The sequence below is a fragment of the Protopterus annectens genome, chromosome 2.part0 (genome assembly GCF_019279795.1).
Source record: "Protopterus annectens isolate FY-2018-M chromosome 2.part0, PAN1.0, whole genome shotgun sequence".
Lineage (NCBI taxonomy): Eukaryota > Metazoa > Chordata > Ceratodontiformes > Protopteridae > Protopterus > Protopterus annectens.
In genome coordinates this window covers 7,921,326-7,940,389 of record NC_056728.1, presented here as the reverse complement: position 1 = coordinate 7,940,389, position 19,064 = coordinate 7,921,326, and positions in this window count along the sequence as shown.

Here is a 19,064-nt window from a genome sequence, read left to right as displayed (position 1 = left end):
TCCAAGGCCAGATATAGAATAGGGACAGGCAGTTCAAAAGCCTCCAAGTATAAAATCACAACAGCAATAGCAAGGGTGGTCAAGAAACAAATTCAGAAAACCATGTAGACCCATCACAGAAACGAAAAACACACTGCAGAATATAAAAGCACCTTAAATTATTAGCTTTTTACTTCAGTGGTGCAGCAGTAGCATTGTCGCCTCACAGCAAGAGGTTCTCCCATTCTATTCTCAGCTGAAACACCTTCTGTGTGGAGTCTGCATGTCCTCCCCGCAGTCGAGTGGCGTTTGAAAGACATGTGTAGAATGGGCGTGCGTTCATTGAAGGGTGGGCATCGAGCTGGCACCTCAGCACTGTAAAAATCTACTGCCAATCATTAGCGGACCAGAGCTCCACTGTGGCGACCCCTAACCGGGAAAAGCCGAAAGAAGAACAACTTCAGATAAAGAGCAAACACAACACGCAAAACTGATTTAAATGGTAAAAGTGCAATTATAAATGTAGTTTAAATATTTCCCTGCATGCAAAATGTTGCCCAAATGTTTTGCTATCAAACTTCCACGTTTCCAATGTTTCTAGCAGTGAGTCATCAGTAACTGCATCAGTATCCAAACCTGTCATCAGTAACAGCAGCAGCAGCAGTGCTAAGTCTTCTCATAAATCCTTCAGCATAAAGTACAGTACTTATCCTTTCACATATAATAGTAATACAATAGTAACTGTAGCAGCAACCATCCCGCCATGTAATGCATCAATTAACAGATACTACTGCAGTGCTCGGTCTTTTCCATATCAATCAGCAGTAACTGTAGCAGTACCCAGTTCTGCCACATATGAGTCAGCCATAACTGCAGCAGTACACATTTCTGTCAAATATGACTCAACAGTATCAGTCAGCAGTAACAGCAGCAGTACTCAAGTCTTATCAGATATGTCTTAGCAGTAACTACAGAATTACCCAACCCTATCACAATTCAGTCAGCAGCAATTTCAACAATACTCAGCCTTGTCATGTATCAAACAACAGAAACTACAGCAGTACCCAGCTTTGCTGAAGTACCACCCATCCCTGTTATGCATTTGTCAGTAGTAACTGCAGCAATACCCATCCCCATACCTTACAACTGTCCCTGATTTTGCAAATCTTCCTTAATTTTGCCTCATATTTTTGCCCTGTCACTCATGCTATTTTTCATTTTCTGGTAGGATTACAACTGGTAAATAGTGACAGTCACTAGAGGTTCAAAGAGGTTCATACTTATACTGCGGTGGTGGTGCTGTGGTAGCGTTGTCGCCTCACAGTAAGATCTTGTCCTGTTCGATTCTCAGCTAGAGCGTCTTCTGTGTGGAGACATGCGTGAATGAGCATACCTTCGTTGAAGGTTGTGCATCAGGGCTGGCAACTCGGCATGTAAAAATCCACTGCCAATCATTAGCGGACCAGAGTTCCGCTGTGGCGACCCCTAACCGGGAAAAGCCGAAAGACACAACAACAACAACTAGAGGTTCATACTTATAAATTCAGAAGTGCACACTGATACAAAACCTGTTGCTCTACTGACTTTTTAAGTAAATTATAGGAATATTTAAAAAAAATGTCCCTTTGGGGGGGTCTTTGCCTCTCACATTATTTTTGGCTTTATCCAGAATTCTTGAACAAAGGAGTTGAGAAGATGTAGCAGTACATAACCTTTACCCCACTCACTCAGCAGTAACTGCAGCAGTACCCACCCCTATCAAGTATCAGTCAGCAGTAACAGCAGCAGTACCTCACATATAACTCAGCAGTAACTGCAGTAGTACCTATCCACAACAGATCAGTCAGCAGTTAATGTAGCAAAACCCAGTCCTGTCACATATCCAACAGTAGTAACTAAAGGCATACCTAGCCAGCTTTGTTTTATGTAACTCATCTGTAACTGCAGCAGCACTCATCCCTGTCACGTATCAGTCAGTAGTAACAGCAGTGGTAGTAAGTCCTCTCATATATATCCCAGAGTAATCCCTTTCACATATAATAGCAATACAATAGTAACTGAAGCAGTACCCATCCCACCCTGATGTGCAGCAATTAACATAAACTGTTGCAGTGCTGATTCCTTTTACATATCAAGCAGCAGTAACTGCAGCAGTACTCTGTCCTGTCACACATGACTCAACTGTAATTGCAGCAGTACAGATCCCTGTCAGATATGATTTGGCAGTAACTGTAGCAGTACTTAATCATGTAACATGTCACTCAGCAGCAACTGCAGCAGCACCCACTCTTGCAATGTATTAATCAGCAGAAATAACAACAGTATCCAGTCCTGTCACATATAACTTTGCTTAGACATAGACATGCTTCTGGAGCATTTCTCCTCGGGCCTCCGCTGAAAACAGGATCTGTGGAACCTAGTCGGACTTTCCCGGTCAACAAATGTTAAATAAATAAATAAATAAATAACTCAGCAGAACTAGTGCAGAAGCAACAGCATTTCAGTGTTGCTATACATATGGTAAGGTTTAGTACTGCTGCACATGACTCAGCAAAAACTGCAACAGTGCCCATCTGCTGTCATGTATCAGTCAGCAGTAACAGCAGTACTGCTAAGTCCTGTCACTCAGCACTCGCCAGTAACTGCAGAAACACCCAATTCTACCACGTATCAGTCAGTATTAAATTAAGATATACTCAGCAGCATCAGTCAGCAGCAACTGTACCAGTACCCAGCCCTGTTACATATCAGTCAGCAGTTATTGCAACAAAACACAGCCCTATAATGTATCAAATAGTAGTAATTATAGCAGTACCCAGCCCTGTCAGATATTATTTTGCAGTAACTGCAGCAGTATCTATCTCTGTCATGTGTCAGCCAACAATAATGGCAGCAGTACTATATCTTCTTACACACCACTAAGTATTAACTGCAGCAATGCTCAGCCCTGTCACATATGGCTCACCAGTAACTGGAGCAGTACCCATCCCTGACTTGTAAACTCGTATCAACAGTTACTGCATCACTACTCACTCCTGTCATATAACAGACAGCAATAACTGCAGTAGTACACATCTCTGTCACATAAGATTTGGCAGTAAGAGCGCCAGTACTTAGTCCTGTAATATATCATTCAGCCGTAACTGTACTAACTCTGTCACATATCAGTCAGCAGTAAATGTGCCAGCCCTTTAACTAATCCATCTGCGATAAATACAGCCATTACTCAGCAGCAACAGTACTAAACTATGCCATATTCAACCTAGCAGCATCTTCTGCAAAACCCACCCTTGTCATGTATCAGTAAGCTATAACCACAGCAGTACTCATCCCTGTAACATGACTCAGTAGTAACTACAACAGTGCCCATCTGCTGTCATGAATCAGTCAGCAGTAACAGCACCACTACTAAGTCCTGTCACATAGTACTCAGCAGTAACTGCAGAAATACATAAATCAGTCAGTACTAAACTGCAGCAGTACTCAAGTCTACCATACATCAGTCAGCAGTAATTGCAGCAGTACCCAACTCAGCACATATTGATCAGCAGTAACTACAATACTCAATTGTATGATGTATCAGTTATTGATAAATGCTATAGTACTCAATCCCATTATGTCATTCAGCAGTAACATCAGCAGTAATCAGTCCTATCACATATCAGACAGCAAGAGCTACATTAATACCCAGTCCTGTTATGTAAAACTCATTAATGAAAACAGCAGTACTTAGTCATGCAACATATAACTCAGCAGTAACTGTATCGGCTTTGTCAAATAACAGTCCACAACAACGGCAACATACTAAGCCCTATCACATATCACTCTGCAGTAACTGTACTGGTATTTCAAAAATTCAGACAACAGTATCTTCAGCAGCACCCAAACCTGTCACATATCACTCAGTAGTAACCGCAGCTGGCATGCATCAGTCAGCATGGACTGTAGAAGTAACCAGCCCTGTCAGATATCACACAGCAGTAAGTGCAGGAGTGCTCAATCCTTCCATATATCAATCAGTTGTAACAGCAGCAGCTAGTCCTGTGTCACAAATCGATCAGCAGTGAGCAACTGCAACATTACCCTGCCCTGTTGCTCACCCTGTCATGAGTACTTGCAGTAGACCCAGCACTGTCACATATCAGACAGTGGTAGCTGCAGCAGTACTTATTCATATCACGTATCACTAGGCATGAAGTGAAGGAGTAACTAGTACTACAATGCTTCGGTCAGCAGTAACAGTGCCAGCAGTCTTAGCACATATCAGAGATTAGCAACTGTAGCAGTATCCAGAACTGTCATACAGTCCTCAGTAGTTACTGTATCTTTACCCAGTCCTGTCATGCATCAGTCAGCAGTAACAGCAGTAATAGGTAATACCGAGTACTGGTTACTTATCTCTCAATAGTAACTGCAAGAAAATCGAATTCTGCCACATCTCAGTCAACAGTAACACTAGCACTACTTAGTCCTGTTACATATTGCTCAGAAGTAACTAGAAAAAGTACCAGCCTTGTCACAATTCAGTCAGATGGAACTACACAAGTTCCAACCCTATCACATATCAGTTAGCAGTGAGTAACTGCAACATTACCCAGTCCTGTCACACACCCTGTCAGGAGTATCTGCAGCAGAACCAGCACTGTCACATATCAGTAGCTTCAACAGTATTTATTCATTTCACATATCATCTAGCATGAAGTGAAGGAGTAACCAGTACTACAATGAATCAGTAAGCAGTAACAGTAACAGCAGTCTTATCACATTATCAGGGATTAGTAACTGCAGCAGTATCCAGAAAGTACAGTTGTATACACTTACCATAAATGTAGATGTCCGAGTGTATTCACTGTTGCAGTTATTACATTTGGGTTATCTGCCTGCAGATAACACTCAGCAGGCCTGAATATCAAAGTCTTGGATCCCTGCATCGGATGCTGTCTCTTCTTCCATGATGTCAGGTCGTCAGGGGTATAAAACATTCAGCCGATGCCATTACATCAGTTTTTCTTGCCCCAGATGTCAGGTGCCCCCATAATGGAAAGCAATTATATGTTAGATTATACCTCAAACAAAAGCAAATACGCCAGAAAGCTGAAATACACTAAACAAGAAAAAATATATAGCCAAGAGAAGTCAGGGGGCTGGAGGGTAACCATGACTGCAACAGTGAATACACTTATACATCTACATTCATGGTAAGTGTACACAACTGTACTATGTTCTTCACGTTTCACTGTTGCAGTCATTACATTTGGGTTGATTCCCAAAGCTAAGGAAGGGAGGAGGAAGTTAGAGAGCATTAGGACCAGCTGTTAAGCCCTGCAAAACTGCAGTGGCAAAACCAGCCCTGGATTTAGAAAAAATAGGCATGTGGTAATGCTTGGTGAAGGTATGTACAGAGCTCCAGGTAGCAGCTTCTAGGATGTCCCTGGTAGGGACACCTCTGAGAAAGGCTGTAGAAGTAGATGCAGACTTGGTGGAATGTGATCTTATCACCTGTGGGGTAGGTTTTCCATGGTGCTTATAGCAGAAAATGAATGCAATGGTCTATCCACTTAGAAATAGTTTGCTTTGAAATGGCCTTCCCCTCTGCCCCTGAAGCAAAGCCAACTAGCAGCTGTTCAGATTTTCTGAGAGGCTTAGTCCTGTCCAAATAAAATCTAAGTTGTCTGTGCACATCCAAAGTGTGCAGTATTCAGTCTCCTTTGTTTTGTGGATTTGGGGAAAAAGTAGACAAATGAATGGATTGATTAAGGGCCACATTAGACACCACCTTGGGCATAAATGAAGGATTGGTCCTGAGGGACACCCTGTCTGCATGGAAGATGATAAAGGGCTCCACTGCCATGAGGGCCTGTAATTCAGACACTATTCTTGCTGAAGTGATGGCTAGAAGAAAGTCTGTTTTCCAAGAAAGAAATTTCAACTCTGCAGTTGCAGCTGGCTCAAAAGGAGGTAGAGTGAGCTTTTCCAACACAAAGTTAAGGTCCCAGGCTGGAGTAGGGGCTCTCCTGGGAGGTCTTAAATTTTTGGCCCCTCTGAGGAATTGCTTTAGCAGAAGGTGAGAGAAGAGGGGTGGTTCAGTATTATAATGTGCTGAAATGGCAGAGGCATGAATTTTAATTCACAAGAAGGAAAGGCCCTTGTGGAGCATCTCTGTTAAGTACTGAATAATATGCGGTAAGCTGTGCACCATTGTGCCCATCTCCCCTGAGTCTGGCTCCAGGAACAGTATCTTTTCTATTTTCCACATAGGATTTTCTAGTACTAGGACTCCTTGCCTCCAGAATGACGTCTAGCACCTGCTTACTGAGGGATGCTATTGCAGAGCTCAAGGAATTAGCCAGGCTGCAAGGTTCAGGGTTTGGAGCTGAGGGTGCAGAATCTGGCCATCCTGCTGAGACAGCAGGGAAGGGGTCTGAGGCAGGTGCCATGGTTCCAGCAGTGACATACTGCGCAAGAGGGGGTACCAGTGTTGGCATGGCCAGTCTGGTGCAATCAGTAATGTCCTTGGTTTGTCCTGTTTGATCTTTAGCAAAACTTTCGAGAGGAGAGGTAGAGGGGGAAAGGCATAAACTGAGAGGCTTTCCCAGGTGAAGGACAGAGCATCCACTTTCCAAGCTTGACTGTGGGAAGTCCTTGTGCAGAATTTGTCCAATTGGTAATTCTGAGGGGAGCAAACAGGTCTGTCTCTGGATTCCCTCATTTATATCTCAAAAGGTTGAATATCTTTGGTTCTAGTTTCCACTCATGTAGGTCCATGAGATTTCTGCTTAGGTCGTCTGCTAGTGAATTTAGCTTGCCTGGCAGGAATTGAGTTTGTAGGTGAACTTGATAGCTCAAGGCTGTGTTCCACAGAGCCATGGCTAGTCTGCAGAGAGGGTACGAGTGGGTTCCCCTCCTGCTTGTTTATGTACCACATAACAGTGGTGTTGTCTGTCTTTACCAATAAATGTCCTGAAAGAATGTTGTCCTTGAAGGCTGTCAGGGAATTCTGTACAGCTAACATTTCTTTTTGATTGATATGCAGGTGCATTTGACTCAGGTTCCATTTGCCCTGAATGCACTGTCCCACCAAGTGAGCCCCCCATGCACAATCTGATGCGTCTGTTGTTAGGGTTTGGGCGGCATGGGGTAGAGTGAATGGGAGCCCCTTGTTTTGGTAGCAGGCCTCTGCCCACCAAAGGAACTCTGTCTTTATACAGGGAATGATTGCAATCATTGATTCCAGGTCCTGAGAATGTTGACACCATAGGCTTTTTAGATACCACTGTAATTTCCTCATATACAGTTCTGCATATGGAATTAGTAGAATGCAAGACGCCATGAACCCCAAGGCTTGTAGGATTTTCCTTGCAGATAGCTGAGTTTTTGTGATCAGTAGTTTGAAGTAGGCTGTCAAATAACTTTGTTTCTCTGGTGTGAGGTAAGCCATCTGGGAATTTCTGCTCAAGCTTGCTCCCAGGAATACAATCTGTTGGCAGGGTACTAGATGAGATTTCATTTCGTTTATGGTGTACCCCAGTGAGGTTAGAAGTTTCTTTATGAATGCCAGATGTTTTAAAAGCAAGTCCTGGCTTTCTGTCTGAATCAGACAATCGTCCAAGTATGGGTATATTTGAATATTTCTCTGCCTGCAAAATGCAATGACTGGAGCTAGACACTTTGTGAATACTCTGGGCGCAGTATATAAGCCAAAGGGAAGTGCAGAGAACTGATAGTGCATGGAGTCTGCTTTGAAGCATAGGTATTTCCTGCAAGATTTCCTTATTAAAATGTGCAGGTAAGCTTCCTTTAAGTCTAAGGTTGCCAACCAGGCATCTTTTCCTAGCATAGGAAGCAGCTGTTGAAGTGTTAGCATTTTGAATTTTGGGATTACCAAAAAGGTGTTTAGAATAGAGACGTCCAGTATAGGATGCCAAAAGCTGTCTTTACTGGGTACCAGGAAAAGTCTTGAGTGAAAACATTGTCCCCTTTCTTCTGCTGGGACAGGTTGAATAGCCCTGATACTAAGAAGAGAGAGAATCTGTTGCTGAGCCTCTGCCCACTGATTTGGGGGTAGGACTGGCCAACCGTTTGTGATTGGTAAGGTGTGGAAGTGGAATCCTTATCCTTGGAAAACTATATTTAAAACCCATTTGTCCTGGGTAATGATTTCCCAGTTTTTTCCATGCAGGGCGATCTTTCCCCGTAAGGGAGCAGGCAGTTGAGCAGGGCTTGGGAGGGTTAAGGTTAAGTCATTATGACATTTTTGCATAGTGGGAGTCTTTCTACTTCCGGCTTTGGAAGTGGGAGCCCCCCACTGCTTAGACATGTGTGTACCTTGAGACTGCAGCCTAGGTGGTCTGCTGTTCCTGGGTTTGGACTGAGAAGGCCTGGAAGAGACTGGAAAGGACCAATTCTTAGAAGGCCAATGCCTACTAAATCTGGGAGACTGTACTTGCAGGGAATCTTTAACAGTTTGCATAGATTTAGCTTTTTCCTCCATCTTTTTAAGGACTTCTTCTGCTTTGTTGCCAAACAGGCGGTCTTGGTTTAAGGGAGCATCCAGTAATTTAGCTTTAACATGATCTGGCAAATTTTGCTCCTTAAGCCAAGCATGCCTTCTAAGTACAGACCCAGTGACAGCAGCCCTGAAAGATGCTTCTAAAGAGTCAAAACCACATTGCAAAGTATGTTTACCAACTTGTTCAGCAGAATGCACTAAATCTTGTAATTCTTTATGTTCAGCACAGTCAGGAATCAACATCATTTTCTGTTTAAGAAGTCCCATAATATGTTGTTGACACTTTAACATATGAAACTGGCAGTTTAAGGCCCTAATGGCCAAAGTAGCAGAAGTGTATACCTTCTTACCCCATCTGTCCAAGGTCCTGGAATCTCTATCAGAGGGGGTAGGGTTTTTAGCAGTAGTAGCCTTAATGCTTTTTGGCCCTTGGGAAATGGTCTCTGGATCGGCAGTAGGATTCTTGAAGAGGAACTTGTGAGAGTCAGGTACTCTGTAATACCTGTCAGGTTTTCTGGGAGTTGCCAGTAAAGTGTCTGGGGACAGGCTAGATTCCAAGAAGGCATCATCTACAATGTCCAGAACAGGAGGATAGCTAAAGGCCTGTGTTGAGGGAGGAGTAAGAATTACCTAAGCCTCTTTTTGGAGTTAGAGAAATCCTGGCTTTCCCAGCAGAAATGCTCCCTAAGAGAGTGCAAGGTTTCACCAAAAGAAAAATCTTCTGGAGGAGAAGCAGAGGGAATGGAATCCTCTGCATAAGAATCCTCATAGGTAGATAAGGGCAGATCCTGGTAATCAGAAGAAACAGAAATTTCAGAATCCTGAACAGAAGAATCAGAAGGAAAATCAGTTCTAGGTCTCTTAGAAGGGGAAGACTGACTTCCCCTAATTAAAGTAATAAGGTCTTCAACCATTCTTTTCATTTGTTTTTTAGGCATATGGGCCTGACCATGTGGTTTGGACGTCGGTTTTCTAGGCGTGGGTCAGGTTTTAGGCCTTGAAGAAGAAGATGGCATTGGTTTGAAATGCAAGTCTGTAGGCCTGAATACACCCTCAGAAGCTGGTGCCTGCACAGTGGCTCCGGACCCACCCAAGGTAGAGACATCCGCAGGTTCCATAATCGAACAAGCATCCCATGGCATACCGGACTCCGAAAGGGTCTCAGCAGAGGCCTGCGAATCTGAAGTAGCGGGTATCAGGGGCTGCAAAAGTGCCTAACTGAGTACCGGCAAACTGGCGACTAGCTTAACGGAAGCGTTGTCAGCAGTTTTGGCCCTATGCGGTGTCTCTGTCTTTATCTTTACGTTTTTTCAGAATATCGGTAGTCTGATGGCTTAAAAAAGCAATTTCTGGATAGTTAAACTGAGTACCAAAATAATTTGCTGCAAAAATAGCCCGATGATGAATAGTTCGGGGACTGAATAAGGCACAAAACCGACAGTGAGGAACGCCGTGGTCTGGGCCTAAGCAAGGAATGCAGTACGAATGAAAATCTTTATGAGGTATTTGCTTTCCACAGGTAATACAATTGTTAACTTTTACTGACATCGGTTAAGAGCAAGAAAAAGGATCCTCGCTGGGGTACTTAACTTATTTGAAGACTTCGGTTCTGAAACTTGAAAATGGAAATTTCAGGAGTCAGCCGACCGGCACTTCAGAACTTCTTCTGCTTCGGGCACAGTGCAGCAAGAAAGACTGATGTAATGGCATTGGCTGCATGTTTTATACCCCTGATGACCTGACGTCATGGAAGAAGAAACAACATCCGACACAGGGATCCAAGACTTTGATATTCAGGCCTGCTGAGGGCTACCTGCAGGCAGATAACCCAAATGTAATGACTGCAACAGTGAAACACAAAGAACAACTGCCATACAGTCCTCATAAGTAACTGTAACTTTACCCAGTCCTGTCATGCATCATACAGTCCTCAGTAATAACTATAACTTCATCCAGTCATGTCATGCATCAGTCAGCAGTAACAGCAGTAGTAAGTAATAATGAGTACTGGTTACATACCTTTCAACAGTAACTGCACGAGAATCCATTTCTGCCACATATCAGTCACCAGTATCACTAGCACTACCTAGTCCTGTCACATATCACTCAGAAGTAACTAGAAAAGTATCAGCCTTGTCACATTTCAGTCAGAAGGAACTACAAAAGCTTCAGCCCTATCACATATCAGTCAGAAATAACTGCAGCAGCACTCACTCTTGTAAATAATCAGTAAAATAAACTAAAAACATCTCAATGGGACAGACTGCAAAGTGAGTACAATTTAATCTTAAAGAAAAAAGTACTTTGTTGAATGTTTTCCTCCCATACAATTACCTCTGAGACTTCTTCAGAAAAAAGTGATATGGAAAAACACTGCCTTATATAACTCAGCCAAAACATTACATAGTTAACAGTTAACTAATGTACAAACACATAAATCATTCAAACAAATATCTTAAAAATAAGTCTTAAAGCATAATTTTATAAAGCTAATCTTAAAATTCTTAAAGACAGTAATAAAATACAAAAATGGTTAATTTCCCAGGCCCCTGCTTACACTTACCGAGGGTACCAGAACTTGTCAGAGATTTGGGATGTTTGGCTAGGCTTAAAAAGGCTCTAGTTATCATAAGCCTAGTACACACCTATGAACCTATGAAAAATTAAGCAATGGACATATAACATGTTAAATGTCTAAAAAATGAGGCTACACAGAAGGGGCAAATACAATTATTTTGCCATCTAAAGTTATCTCAATCGAAGGACATATTTTATAACAGTGTGTTCACTAAGGCCTGGAGTATGAGTGGGATCAAATTTAAGTTGCCATAAAAGTTGCAGTTTTTCTAACACACTGTTGTAACTGCAATCTTTCTTGTCCATCTTAACTTTTTTAATAGTAAATGTAAATTTCTTGTATTTATTATAGACCATTGTGTGTCTGTAAAGGACATTATTCTCATTTTGTTCTTAATGACATAATAGTGCTCAAATATATTCTGTGGCAGCCTCCGCATGGTCACGCCTATGCAGAACCTGCTATAGTCTGAGCACAAACCAATATAAACCACACCTGTGCTGTTGTAATGACAAGTAATGTTACCTCAGTGTGTGTTAAACAAATATATGACCCTTCACAAATGTATCTGCAATATTGCAGGAACCACACTTGTACCTTGGAGTCTGTCACTGCACAAGTCATGTCTGGTGCATCCAAACTGTTCAAATAATCTGTTCAAGTTGATACATTTTCTGTAAACAAAAGCAAGGTTCTCACTCACCAGCCTGAAAAACTGATGGTTACTTTTCTAGATTTTGTAGTTACTAATAATCAACTTCCTGATGTGGCAAGAATCAGCTGTAAATGAATCAAAAAGGCAATAATTTATGCAGAACATTAAGGAGAATAACAACAGCCATACAGAATATCATGGGGTCCAAATGGAGAGATGATAAGTCAGCAAGTAAAGTAGAGTACTTTGCTGAAATTGAATTAATCCTCAAGTCTTGGTGAGGACCTTTGCGAGGTGGACCCCGTTTTTTTGACAAAATCTCATCAAGATGACACTGATATACAGACTGTATTTATATAGCATATATCATGGACAGAAGTAGGTTAAAAATTAAAAAAAGGATTTGCTGGGTGCACAAAACCCAGGATAAAAAAGTGTCCAATCCTGATAGGCACACTGGTGCCAGGACTGGAAAAGATGACAGTGTACAATCCTCAAAATACGGAAACATTCCTACAATGGGGCCAGGCCAGGCCTAGGGGGAGGCTGGCCCCTCTGTTGTAAAAGGAAGTAGTAGTCCACAAAAATCATAAAAAACTGATAGACCAAAGAAGAGACATAAAGACATTAATATGGACTATTAAGGATAAGAAAGAAATTAGGTATTGTTACTATTATGCAAAAAGCCCATAATTTCCAGACACAAGATATACTAAACAATTAAGAGAGAAATTAGAGGAAAGAAAAATACTTCCACAAGAAAAATTGTCAGAAATTTCAAATAAAAATTTGTATTCATTAATATAACAGATTTGTGAAAAACAATATATAGATCAAGAAACTTTGATCTGTTTGGAAAAAGAAACATCTGAGAAAGTGCAAATATATATACAACAAAACCTACAGATTTTTGAAAAGTATAAAAAAGAAATATGGACATGGGAAAGAAAGAGAGATTTGATATGGTGCAATATTTATGCAAAGGAGAAAGCCAAACTAATCAATATAAAGAAGGCAGCCACAAAGATATTCAAAGACAAATACAGACAAAGGCATCCAGATAATGGAAAATGTCACAATAAAAAATAATATCACAAAGAGGGAATGTAGAAAAGAAGATTAGTAAAGTAGAAGGTCTAACACAGGTTACATCTAAGCATGATGGAGTGAGTCCCCGAAGTAAGAAGAAACAGGAAGATCAGGAGACATCTGAAGAAGAAATATGGCCATGGGAAAGAAAAAAGAGATTTAATATGGTATAATATTTATGCAAAGGAGAAAACAAAACTAACTAATACAAAAAGAGCAGCACCAAAGATATTTAAAGAGAAATACAGGCAAAGGAATCCAGACATGGAAAACTTTACAATACAAAAAATAAAGAGACAAAGAGGAAAAGTAGAAAAGGAGATTAGTAATGGAGAAGTTAAAGAAATAGAAACTGAGGTTATGGAGTAACTGTGAAGTGAAAGATTCAGTGTAGAAAATCTAATTCAGAAAGCACCACAGCAGGATAGAGCAAGTGATATCCAAATTAAGGGGAAACCAGTGGAATGGGAAGCAATTGGTCAGGTGCCATGTGTAGATATTTTGGAGCCTTCCACAGGAAACCAGTATAAATGTTCACTTGAAGCTGGACAGCAAGGGAAGGAACAGGAAATTGTGGAAATTCTAATGCAGTCAATGTGGAGGAGTGATAGGCCAATGAGTTCCCATATGACAGAATAACGGACGGCACAGGAGGAAATTGGAGAGAATGTGCCACAGGAAGATGCTACAGAACTTTTTATAGAGTGCCCACAGGAAATAGAAAACAAAAAATGTGCCCTCAATTTAGAAGAAAATGAGCTAAGAGAAGAGTTGCTTGATTTAATACACATGGATAGACATATTAAGATCAATGAAAGAAATAGACTGCAGAAAGTCAATAAAATCCAAAAAGTCAGATGTTTGATAAAACAGATGAACACAATAATTAGGACTATCCATAGAGATCCATGCAATATAACAGAAGTAAACATGATATATTAATGTGCAGCTAAGTTAATAATTGATAAATTTGTAACAAAACCACAAAATAAATTTGTAATAACTAGTAAATAAAATATATCAAGTAAAAAGCAGCAGGGAACCTGTTTATTCAATAATAAAATGAAAAACAATAAAACGGTGGTAAGCGCTTTCATGGATAAAACCACTTCTTCAGACCATACTTTTAAAATGCAACAAGCATCTTTATATATATCTTAACAGCAAGCAACTCCCCAATAAAAAATCATTAAACACAAATCACATGTTCACAACTCATTAATGATGTGAGGTCTCCTATTCTTAAGTTTGGGTCTTAAAGAGACCCTGTCATTTAACCCTCCTTCCTTATCTGCCGGCAATTTCAAAATCCAATTCAATTTTCTGTCTTATGTTATGTTGACCATGTCACCCATCCTACCCACATCCTTAATCAAGTCTATGACTTGAAACTTAAATATATGATCATCAGTAGTGTGTAGGATGTGTTGGGCTAAATAATTATTTGTATTTGCCTGTCTTATATCCCTGGCATGTTCCCTCATTCTTTCCCTCAAAGAACGATTATCCCACATAAACGTTTTGGCATTTTAAACATTGCAATAAATAAACCAAATGTCTAGATTTGCATGTGGCTTTCACCATGAATGTATACTTTTTTCCTGTTCTAAGGTGTATAAAAACATTATTGGTGTTTATAAGGGCACAAAAATTGCAATTCATGCATGGAAGTGTGCTCATTCTGCTCTCTGTATCACATTCCTTCTTACCATAGCACAACATTTTCTTAAGTGAACCCCTATTTCTAACTACAAAAGTGGGTTCTGTGCCTATGATGCTGTTGACCTTATCATCAGACTTTAAAATATACCAATTTTTTTCTGACTATATCACATATCTCTGCTATATTGTCTGAGTAAGAAAGGCATATACCAGGAGGGATTCACTACATAATCTCAAAATCTTGAAATATCAAATTTCAAAATCTCGAGACTATATAGCCAAAACCCCTAAATGCCAAAAGACCAGAAGTGCGAAATTCTAAATCCCGAACCTACAACACACATACAGCACACACATATACATACACACAACTTCCCCCCACAATCAAACATATCATCCTACACTACAGATAAACAGGAGGGCAAGCCCCCTGCACCCACACCCCCTACTTAAATATACTAACTCCGAGATCACACAGACACCCAAGGGAAACTCACACCCACACATTTTACAGTCCCTCACACACACACATCACAGTCACAACACACACTGACACACACTAAAGTCCCTATCCAACACACTTACACATAGATACTTACCTGAACTTCCACCTATCCATCAACAAACCGCAACACCAGAAGCACTACTTCAATATCTCTGAACATTGGGATTTTGAATTTCGCGCTTCTGGTCTTTTGGCATTTAGGGGTTTCGGCTATATAGTCTCGAGATTTTGGAATTCGATATTCCAACATTTTGAGATTATGTAGTGATCCCACCAGGAGATTTTCTAATAAAATTGTCTTTCTCAGTCTCTATATGTCCATTTCCAGTAGAAAAATAAGGGGCTGCTAAGGTATATCTTTGACTTAAAACCTGATCTATCTGTTCTTGTATTTCTTTAAGTTTATAGCCCCTCTGCATTAATTCCTCCTTCATAACCTCTACCTCTTCCAAGAATGCAATATCACTGTTGTTCAGTCTAGATATTCTCATCAACTGTCCTTTTATAATGTTCCTATAAATATGTGGTGGATATAGACTGTCGCGATGTAATATGTGGTTCCTGTGATTTTTTAGCATATTTACATGAGACTACTACCTTTTTGAAATTATCCATGAAATTTTCCACAAATAGCATTGAATATCTAGATATTAATTTATGTAAAGATGCTGAGATGGGGCTGGTGACAACTAGACATAGAAAAGAATGTCACAGAATGAGTTGTGAGCATGTGATTTGTGTTTAATGATTTTATTGGGGAGTTGCTTGCTGTTAAGATGCATATAAAGATGCTTGTTGCAATTTAAAAGCATGGTCTGAAGAAGTGGTTTTATCCATGAAAGCACTTCCCACCGTTTTATTGTTTTTCATTTTATTATTGAATAAACAGGTTCTCTGCCACTTTTTACTTGTTATATTTTATTTAATAATTGATAAAGTTCTACCACAAGAACACAAGGTAGTGAGGGAAAGGAAGTGGAGAAATTGAATACCATCATGGACGTATCAAACAGAGAAAACTATAAAGCAATTAAGACAAGAAGTGTGACTGTTAGAAGAATATAGAAGAGGGAACAGATTAACAAAAATACTTAGAAAGAAAGATGTAATAAAAGCAGTGCCCAGTATTAAAACAAATCAGGATCTATCATGCACTATCATAAATAACAAGCTAAAAATCTCAGCACAGGGGGGGGAACTTAGAAGATACATAGATAAATATAAAGGAAAAGTACAAAATAAGCAATTCATTGATAACCCAAAAATGTTTTCTAGAGAAATGGGAAACAAGGTAAAAGGAATTGAAAGACAGCTTAAAAAGAAGAAATATATACATTGATTTTGGAGAAGTATCGATGAAGATTCTGTGGAACATAACAAAGATGCTAAATGGATAGAAGAAGTAAAAGAAAGAATAACAAGTTTAAAGTTACAGAATATGAAATGGGATGATAAAACAGCCAGCGAGATTGAAACAAAGTTAAGAAAAGCCTCTAACTGGAAACCCCCAGGCCCAGATGGAGTACCTAACTTTTTTTTAAAGGTATCTACATCTTTGCATGAAGATTTAACCATGACTAAGAACTATTTATATGCGCACCCCAAACAGACACCAACCTGGCTAACAACAGGAAAAACAATGCTCCTACTTAAGAGTGAACCTGCAAGCTACGCTAAAAATTATAGACCAATAACTTGCCTTTTGACGACATGTAAACTATACATGGAAATTTCCAAAAGAAGAAGAAAAGCACACCCTGTACCACGGCTGTAAACTTTATTAATAAGTAAGCGCTTTCAGGGATCCAACCCCTTCATCAGACTACACATCAAACTCACTTAATAAATTTATACTAGTCCAATTAAAAATACAATTAATAGGAAATCAGTCCTAGATGGGGGTGTGTAAAACTAGCACCTGAGTGGATATGTGTACATGCTGTACAATTCCTGCATGGATATGTACCCAATCTATCAGACTGACACCAGCGAATAGAGCCATCAAACCTAGGTTTCAAGTTTAATAGTAATTGTTATGTTGATTGCAAGATGCCTAATGTTTATTTTACATATTGTATCATATGTTTTTCTTATTACATTGGCAAGACAAATAGGTGCCTTAAGGACAGATACTTGAACACTACAGAGATATTAAGACTTGCAAAGAGAGTAGTGCTCTTGCTGTACATAATAAAACTGAAGGATTCAATCACATATTTAAGTTTTTTTGTATTAGAGGTACTACATGAGAATAGGAGAGGAGGTGACCTGGTGAACTACACTCAATAATAAGGTGTCATTGAAACCTTTTTTTAAATCTCAGTCACTGAAGCACTGATTCACTTATTTAGCAGTATTTTATTATCTTATATGAGATGTATTCAGTAGCTTTATGTGTTTTATAAAGTTTTTTTAATGTATATATGTATGTTTTTTATGTTGATTTTAGATGCTATAGTTCCTTTAAGGACTGATTTCCTATTAATTGTGTTTTTAATTGGACTAGTATAAATTTAGTAAGTGAGTTTGATGTGTAGTCTGATGAAGGGGTTGGATCCCTGAAAGTGCTTACTTATTAATAAAATTTACAGCCGTGGTACAACGTGTGCATTTCTTCTTCTTTTGGATATTTATGTTTTGTGCACCAGCTGTTTTATTAGTTGGATTGAAACGTTTATCTCTTTATACATGGGAATTTATGCCAACAGAGTTTATAGTTATTTAGAAGAAAACTCAATTATGGCAGCAGAATAAAAGGGCAATAAAAGAAAGTCATATGGAACAAAAGATCATTTGTTGTAAAATAAGGTTATAGTGGATAACTGTAAAAAGGAGAAGAATCTAAGTATGCCATGGATTGACTACAAAAAAGCATCTGATCGTATCCCACATTCATGGATAAAAGAGTGCTTAGAAATGTATAAGATACACCCCACACTAATCGACTACATTACAGTGACCATGAAACAGTGGCAGACCACTTTGCAATTAAGCCATGATAAAGGACAAATTATTATCCCAGGGGACACAAATTCAAAGGGGGATATTCCAGGGTGACTCTGTCACTGCTGCTGTTCTGCCTTGCCCTTAACCCATTAAGCTGTCTACTTAACAGCTTAGGTCATGGCTATAGTTTGGCTCCTAGAAAACAACAAAGTGTAAAGATTTCTCATCTTCTCTTTGTCGATGATTTAAAACTGTATAGCTCATCAGATGAGGAACTGAAAGTTGTCAAAACTTTTTCAGATGATATAAGAATGTCATTTGGTCCTGATAAATGTGCAAAAGCAACCTTTAAAGCAGGAAAACTGCAGCACCAGGAATACATCAGATTGGGACAAGAATGCAATATAAAAGAACTTGAGCAAGAGGGAGTATATAAATATTTGGGAATTGATGAAGGATCAACAATAAAACATGAACAAATGCAAATAAAACTTAGTAAGGAATACTTCGGAAGACTTAAATTAATTCTGAAAACAGCATTGACATCTAGGAACAAAATCCAAGCTATAAACCAATTTGTTCTTCCTGTCCTAACTTACAGTTTTGGAGTGACTGACTGGCCCCAAAATATGTTGGATAGATTCAATAGGAATACAAGAAGGATGCTTCATGCTCACCAAATGATTTATAAAAATCAGTGCATACCAAGATTATATATTCCCTGTAACGAAGGATGGATGGGCCTCTTTGAAATTGATTATATGTATAGATCTGCAGTTGTGGGACTCCACACATATCTGCTGACCTCACAAGACCCAAATGTAGTGAAAGTTTTGAAACATGAGGAGAATAAATCTAAGATGACTTCTCTGCTTAATCTAGCAGAAGCATATCGACATCAAGCAGGAATGGAAATCAAACCAGAAGTAGATAAAAATCAGGCAGCAACTGAATGTGCAAAAAAACAAAAGAAAGAATATAAGGTGAAGGACCAGATGAGAAGGCAAGAAATGTGGAAAATGCATAAATATAGTTGCAAGTATAGAAAACTTCTGGAAGACCCTCATGTTGATCAGGAACAAATGCAGGAATGGTTAAGGAGAGGCAAATTCAAACCAAGAGATAAAAGGTTAATATTGGC